The sequence below is a fragment of the Oncorhynchus masou genome, chromosome 26, assembly GCF_036934945.1.
Source record: "Oncorhynchus masou masou isolate Uvic2021 chromosome 26, UVic_Omas_1.1, whole genome shotgun sequence".
Classification (NCBI taxonomy): Eukaryota; Metazoa; Chordata; class Actinopteri; order Salmoniformes; family Salmonidae; genus Oncorhynchus; species Oncorhynchus masou.
The window spans coordinates 22,042,819-22,050,600 of record NC_088237.1 but is presented as its reverse complement, the minus strand read 5'-3'; positions in this window follow the sequence as shown (position 1 = coordinate 22,050,600).

Here is a 7,782-nt window from a genome sequence, read left to right as displayed (position 1 = left end):
ACACTGCACAGTATTACATTATACACTTTCTGCCTGTGGACATCTGTTCTACAATGTGCCAGCAGAACATGATACCCTTTTTTGGCATAAATGAGATCTTTCAGACAGAGTACACATGGCATACCCCTTTTTATGAACTGTATTGAGAAAGAGGGAAAGTGTGTGGTGTTCCTTTCAACTCTATAGTGGCATCCAGCTTAAACCAAAGCCAGGCCCAGCTACACTTGAATCCACTTGTTTAACAAGCAACGCCTCATTTTCACCTAATTCTCTCATTCTGAAAATTTACCACATATAGTACTGTAGAGGGAAAACATTAGTTCACAGATAGTAGGTAGTTCGTTAGCTAGTTAACTCATTAACATTTCACAGATTGCCAGGGTCCAGTAAGCAACTAACGCATTATAACTTGAGGAACGGCAAGGAGTCGTATACCAGTTAATACTATAGCGTATTGGTTAGGCTACTAACATTTGCTCATGATGTTGTAATGTTAGCTAGATAACGTTAGCTGTTTATTAGCTAGCTCATTTTCACACCATAAACTCAATTATTTGATCAGTTAAGTTGGCTAATGTTGCTCAATATTTCTCTGGCTAGCTAGCGGAGAATTCGATCCAACTAGTAAGACACTTCTTAGGGCTTGGGGCAGTATCCTGAATTTCCGGATGACTGATGTGCCCAAAGAAAACTGCCTGTTACTCTGGCCCAGAAACTAGAATATGCATAATTGGTAGTATTGGGTAGAAAACACTCTGAAGTTTCTAAAACTGTTAAAATAATGTCTGTGAGTATAACAGAACTGATATGGCAGGCAAAACCCAGAGGAAAATCATTCCGGTACATTTCTTTTTTGAGGTCATAGGCCTTTTCAATGCTAGTGTATGGGATATACAAATAAATAGGCCCCAGATTGCAGTTCCTATGGCTTCCACTTGATGTCAACAGTCTTTAGAAAGGGTTTCAGGTTTGTTTCTTGAAAAACTAACAAGTAGTTGTAGTTTATCCAAGGTGTTCTCATCAGGACAGGTAGACTTTTGACGTGCGGGAACGAGGGCATGCTCTTCGTTATTTTCCTTTTCTACTGAACACTGTTCTTTCCGTCTGAAATATTATTGTTTATTTACATATTAGGGTACCTGAGGATTGATTAGAAACATTGTTTGACTTGTTTGGACAAAGTTTACTGGTAGCTTTTTTATTCCTTTGTATGCATGGTGAAGGAGTGGATTACTGAAATCAATGGCACCAACTAAACAGACTTAAAGAAGGACTTTATCAAACAAAACAAACATTCATTGTGTAGCTGGGACCCTTGGGATTGCAAACAGAGGAAGATCTTCAAAGGTAAGTAATGTATTTTATCGCTATTTGTGATTTTTGTGAAGCCGGTGCTGGTTGAAAAAGTATTTTGATGTGGGGCGCTGTCCTTAGATAATCGCATGGTATGCTTTCGCCGTAAAGCCTTTTTGAAATCTGACAATGCGGTTGGATTAACAAGAAGTTAAGCTTTTTAAATTATGTAAAACATTTTAAGGGTTGCGTCAATCGAATCTGGTATCAGGATAAATATGACAATGAGTCACCGATTGTATACTATGTACTTTTTATTAGCTAAGCAATAAGTGGTAAATGCAATTTTCGTATATACGGGCTCTCTGTCACACCTCGCAGGGCAAACAGAGAACTGACTTGTTCCTGGCAAAGATATAATAATATAGTCTGACAGAAGTAGTTCCTGCTTCCGAGCCGGCCTGTCACAGAGTAGAGACTGGGCGTGGTTTAAACTCACCCAGCCTATCGTTGATTGTTGGTGCACAGGCTGGTCCCAGCCCCCGGGCGCTCCAGTTGATAGATGTAACTGTTGCTGTGTAGAATATCTATGCGCTCATACCCTAGATACCGTTATCTGGTTCCTGTTATTGCTAAGTTTGAGTTCTAACAAAAGACCGTCTGTTTAACTGCCTACGTTCTGTACGTGTCTCCCACAACTCATGATAGCTGCCTACCCCCAAGGCCAGCCACAGCCTTTCCGCTAGTCACACCATATGTTGCAAAATGTTGCTTTTAACATACACAGACACCCTCATGATAGGTCAAGCATATTTTCAATCCTCACAGACACTTGCATGTTCATGAATGTTTCATATTACAATTTTGTAATTTGAATTTGGCGTGCTCCAGCTTCACCGGATGCTGTCGATTTTGATCCCGCTGGCGGGATCCGAGCCCTAAGAGGTTTTAACACTGCTAACCATACTTGTTCCACCACACTTTCTCCCTCACCTCAAACCTTCCAAATTCCAGTTGTTTTTCGGTTAAAGCTCATGAAGTATGCTTCATCACCTTCCTCACCCCTGTCTCCGTGGTCAGGCTTCTCACCTACCTCTTCGTTATCATTCAAGGGACACGCTGGTGTATCTGGTAAATTACCATTCCACTCTCCACACTTTCCAGAGCGCAAGCTGATGCTGTAACTTGCATTTTGGTTGTCTCTTCAGTCTTGTGCTGCGTTCTGTTGTTATGTATGGGGGGTGATAAGAGACATATAAGCTACAAGAGCCGGCTCTTGTAAGTGAACGTTGGGAGCCGGCTCGCATGTCAGAAGAGACAAATATATTTAAAAAAAAGATATGAATAATGAAGATTTACATTAATATAATTAACTAATTCAAAGAACGAACAAAAAAATGCTCAGACTATCAGCCTCACCTGTTGTTCCTGTCAATCAGACATGCAGTGTCAACCAGTGAACCAAAGATGCGTGAGGGAGGGCCAAGCCAACTCACTCAGTCACACACTTAGCAACCGAGGAGAGAGAGGAAGCTGGAAAATGATTTGGAGGCACAGTAGCATTTAGATGCAGTAGACAATGTTAGAGCACAGTGTAGAATTTGCCAAAACAAAATCTCATATAAAGCCAGTTCTACGCACAACCTACACCGGCATATGCGAACTGTGCACCCAACTGTGAATCTAGCTGTAGCGGAGCTTCCAGAAACTAGCGGGCCTGCTAGTGATAGTGGTGGAGCCAGCACCTCCACACGTGGAGATGTATCCACTCAGTCAAGTAGGCCTACTCCGCGACCCACAGCAACACAGTCTTCTATGGACCAGTTTATGCCAAAGTCTATGTCTGTAGAAAAACAAGGCCAAATTGATATTGTATTGGCTAAAATGATTGCCACCAATTTCCAGCCATTTTCTATTGTGGAGGACATAGGTTTTTAGAAATTATAGCAATAGTCTAAATCCAATGTACACAATTTCAAGCAGGAAAACCCTTTCAAAATCACTTATTCCACAACTGTACGAGAGCACACAGGCTTCAGTGCGGGAAAGAGTCCAAAAAGCTACTGCAGTTTGCCTTACCACTGACTGCTGGACATCAGGGGTAACCACTTCTTACAGGTCGGTTACATGTCACTTCATTGAAGATTTTTCGATTCTAGCTGTCTTCTGGACTGCTTTGAGTTCAGCGACAGACACACCTCAGAGAACTTGGCAGAGGAATTTTTGAGAGCCAGTGAATGGCAAGTAGATGGAAAAGTGGTCTGTTGTGTTACCGACAATGCCGATTGAGGGTGGCAGTGTAGCCTAGTGGTTAGAGCATTGGACTAGTAACCGAAAGGTTGCAAGTTCAAATCCCCGAGCTGACAAGGTACAAAATCTTTCGTTCTGCCCCTGAACAGGCAGTTAACCCACTGTTCCTAGGCCGTCATTGAAAATAAGAATTTGTTATTAAAACCTCTTGAAACTCCCCATCCCGGATCCGGGATTGTGACTAAGCCTCAGGCTCATTAGCATAACGCAACGTTAACGATTTCTGAAAATCTCAAATAAAATTAAAATAATGCGTTTGCTCTCAAGCTTAGCCTTTTCTTAACAACACTGTCATCTCAGATTTTCAAAATATGCTTTTGAACCATAGAAATTGACTAATTTGTGTAAGAGTATGCAAAGCTAGCATAGCATTTTGTGTAGCATGTAGCACGCAACATTTTCACAAAAGCCAGATAACCAAATAAATAAAATCATTTACCTTTGAAGAGCTTCTGATGTTTTCAATGAGGAGACTCCCAGCCACATACCAAATGCGCAGTGTTTCCTGAAAGCGTCTGTGTGTAGGAGAAATCGTTCCGTTTTCTACATTGCGCCTGGCTACCGAAACGAACCGAAAATGCAGTCACCTACAACGTGAAACTTTTTCCGGATTAACTACATAATATCGACCGAAACATGGCAAACGTTGTTTGGAATCAATCCTCAAGGTGTTTTTTCACATATCTCTTCATTGACATGCAGTTCGTGGAAGCTTGCTTCTCTCTCTGTGCCCCATGGAAAAATACTGGCAGGTGACTTTTGCGCACCAATTTCGGCGCAGGACACCGGGCGGACACGTGGTAAATGTGGTCTCTTATGGTCAATCTTCCAACGATCTGCCTACAAATACGTCACAATGCTGCGGACACCTTGGGGAAACGACAGAAAGGGCAGACTCATTCCTCTTGCGTTCACAGCCATATAAGGAGATCATGAAAGACAGAGCCTCAAAAATCCTTGTCATTTCCTGGATGCCAAGTCATCTTGGTTTTGCCTGAAGCTCACGTTAAAGGGCACGCACAGAGAAGATATTTGTATTTCTGGAGACGTCAGAGTGTTTTCTTTCGAACAGTAGCAATTATATGCATAGTCGAGCATCTTTTTGTGACAAAATATCTTGTTTAAAACGGGAACGTTTTTCTTCCAAAAATGAAATAGCGCCACCATAAGTGTAAGAGGTTAACTGACTTGCCTAGTAAAATAAAGGTTAAAAAAATGCAGCTAACATAACCAAAGCCATGAAAATTTAAAAATGGACCCATCATCCACATTGTGCCCACACAATCAACCTGATTGTAAGATATGCTCTGAAGGTGACGTGGACAAAGTGAAAGCGGCTGTGGAATACTTCCACAGGAGCGCAGTAGGTGCTGAACAACTAAAGTCTACACAATGCCAGATGGGGATGCCTGAACTGAGGCCTAAACAAGACTGCACTACAAGGTGGAATTCAACATTTTATATGTTGAAGCAGTTTCTCAAGTCAAGGGATGCCATCATCTCTACCCTGGCCATTGTCAATGCACCTGTTGATGCTCTGACCCAAGAAGTATGGGAGGTGGTGGAGGAGGTGTGCAGAGTCCTGGAACCCTTTGAGCTGGTCACTGTGGAGATCAGTGGAGAGAGGTACAGTAAGCAATTATTACTACATCATTATTTAATCCAGTAATATATATGTGTATGAGCAGTAGATGAAAATGTAGTATCAGTAGACAAAACATGAACCTGAACTAATAAGTTACTGTTCTCTTTTTTCAGCTATGTGACAGCCTCAAAAATGATACTCCTGTGTAAGGATCTGCAGCGAATCACACCCAGCTGCCAGAGAGAAGCAAATGTAACCACAGGCCTTTCTAATCGACCTGGCCTGGGTATCCTGGAAGGATCTTGACCTCATTCCATCAGTAGAGGATGCCTAGGTTGTTCTTTAAAAGTAAATTAATCTAATCTAATCAACTATATTTAAATGATGAGAGCGCACCCTTAAATAAGCATGCCCCCTTCAAAAAAATTGAGAACCAGGAACAGCCCTTGGTTCTCTCCAGACCTGGCTGCCCTTGACCAGCACAAAAACATACCATGGCATACTACATTAGCATCAAATAGCCCCCGCGACTTTTCAGGGAATTTAGGAACCAATAGACACATGCAGTTGGGAAAGCAAAGGCTAGCTTTTTTCGAACAGAAATGTGCACAAACTCAAACATTTTCTGGGAAACTGTAAAGTCCATGGAGAATAAGAGCACCTCCTCCCAGCTGCACTGAGGCAAGGAAACACTGTCACCACCAATAAATTCAGGATAATTGAGAATGTCAATAAGCATTTTTCTACAGCTGGCCATGCTTTCCACCTGGCTACCCCTAGCCCGGTCAACAGCCCTGCACCCCCCACAGCAAATTGCCCAAGCCTCCCCCATTTCCCCTTCACCCAAATCCAGATAGCTGATGTTCTGAAAGAGCTGCAAAATCTGTACCCCTTCAAATCAGCCGGGCTGGACAATCTGGATCCTCTCTCTCTAAAATTATCAGCCGAAATTGTTGCAACCCCTATTACTAGCCTGTTAAACCTCTCTTTCGTATCGTCTGAGATTCCCAAAGATTGGAAAGCTGCCGCGGTCATCCCCCTCTTCAAAGGGGGAGACACTCTAGACCCAAACTGCTACAGACCTATATCCATCCTACCCTGCCTTTCTAAGGTCTTCGAAAGCCAAGTTAACAAACAGATCATCAACCATTTCGAATCCCACCATACCTTCTCCACTATGCAATCTGGATTCCGAGCTGGTCATGGGTGCACCTCAGCCACGCTCAAGGTCCTAAATGATATCATAACCGTCATCGATAAGAGACAATACTGTGCAGCTGTATTCATCGACCTGGTTAAGGCTTTCGACTCTGTCAATCACCACATTCTTATCGACAGACTCAACAGCCTTGGTTTCTCAAATGACTGTCTCGCCTGGTTCACCAACTACTTCTCAGACAGAGTTTAGTGTGTCAAGTCGGAGGGCCTGTTGTCCGGACCTCTGGCAGTCTCTATGGGGGTGCTACAGGGTTCAATTCTCGGGGCGACTCTCTTCTTTGTATTCATCAATGATGTCGCTCCTGTTGCTGTTTATTCTCTGATCCACCTCTACGCAGATGATACAATTTTGTATACTTCTGGCCCTTCTTTGGACACTGTGTTAACTAACCTCCAGACGAGCTTCAATGCCATACAACTCTCCTTCCGTGGCCTCCAACTGTTCTTAACCTCTTGAATCTATAGGGGCGCTATTTCATTATTGGATAAAAAAACGTGCCCGTTTTAAGCGCAATATTTTGTCACAAAAAGATCCTTGACTATGCATATAATTGACAGATTTGGAAAGAAAACACTCTGACGTTTCCAAAACTGCAAAGATATTATCTGTGAATGCCCCAGAACTGATGCTACAGGCGAAACCAAGATGAAACTTCAAACAGGAAATGAGCAAAATGTTTGAAGCTCTGTTTTCCAATATCTCCTTATATGGCTGTGAATGCGACAGGAATGAGCCCACAATTTCTGCCGTTTCCCCAAGGTGTCTGCAGCATTGTGACGTATTTGTAGGCATATCATTGGAAGATTGACCATAAGAAACTACATTTGCCAGGTGTCCGCCCGGTGTCCTCCGTCAAAATTGGTGCGTCATCTTCAGCTGCAAGTATTTTTCCATGTGATTCAGAGGAGAAAGTAGACTTCCACAAACGATATATCAATGAAGAGATATGTGAAAAACACCTTGAGGATTGATTCTAAACAGCGTTTGCCATGTTTCAGTCGATATTATGGAGTTAATTTGGAAAAAAGTTCGCCGTTTTGATGACTGAATTTTCGGGTTTTTTTGGTACCCAAACTTGATGTACAAAACGAAGCGATTTCTCCTACACAAAGAATCTTTCAGGAAAAACTGAACATTTGCTATGTAACTGAGAGTCTCCTCATTGAAAACATCCGAAGTTCTTCAAAGGTAAATGATTTTATTTGAATGCTTTTCTGGTTTTTGTGAAAATGTTGCCCGCTAAATGCTATGCTAAATGCTACGCTAGCTATCAATACTCTTACACAAATGCTTGTTTTGCTATGGTTGAAAAGCATATTTTGAAAATCTGAGATGACAGTGTTGCTAGCAATTTATTTTCATGAACTGAAGTTCA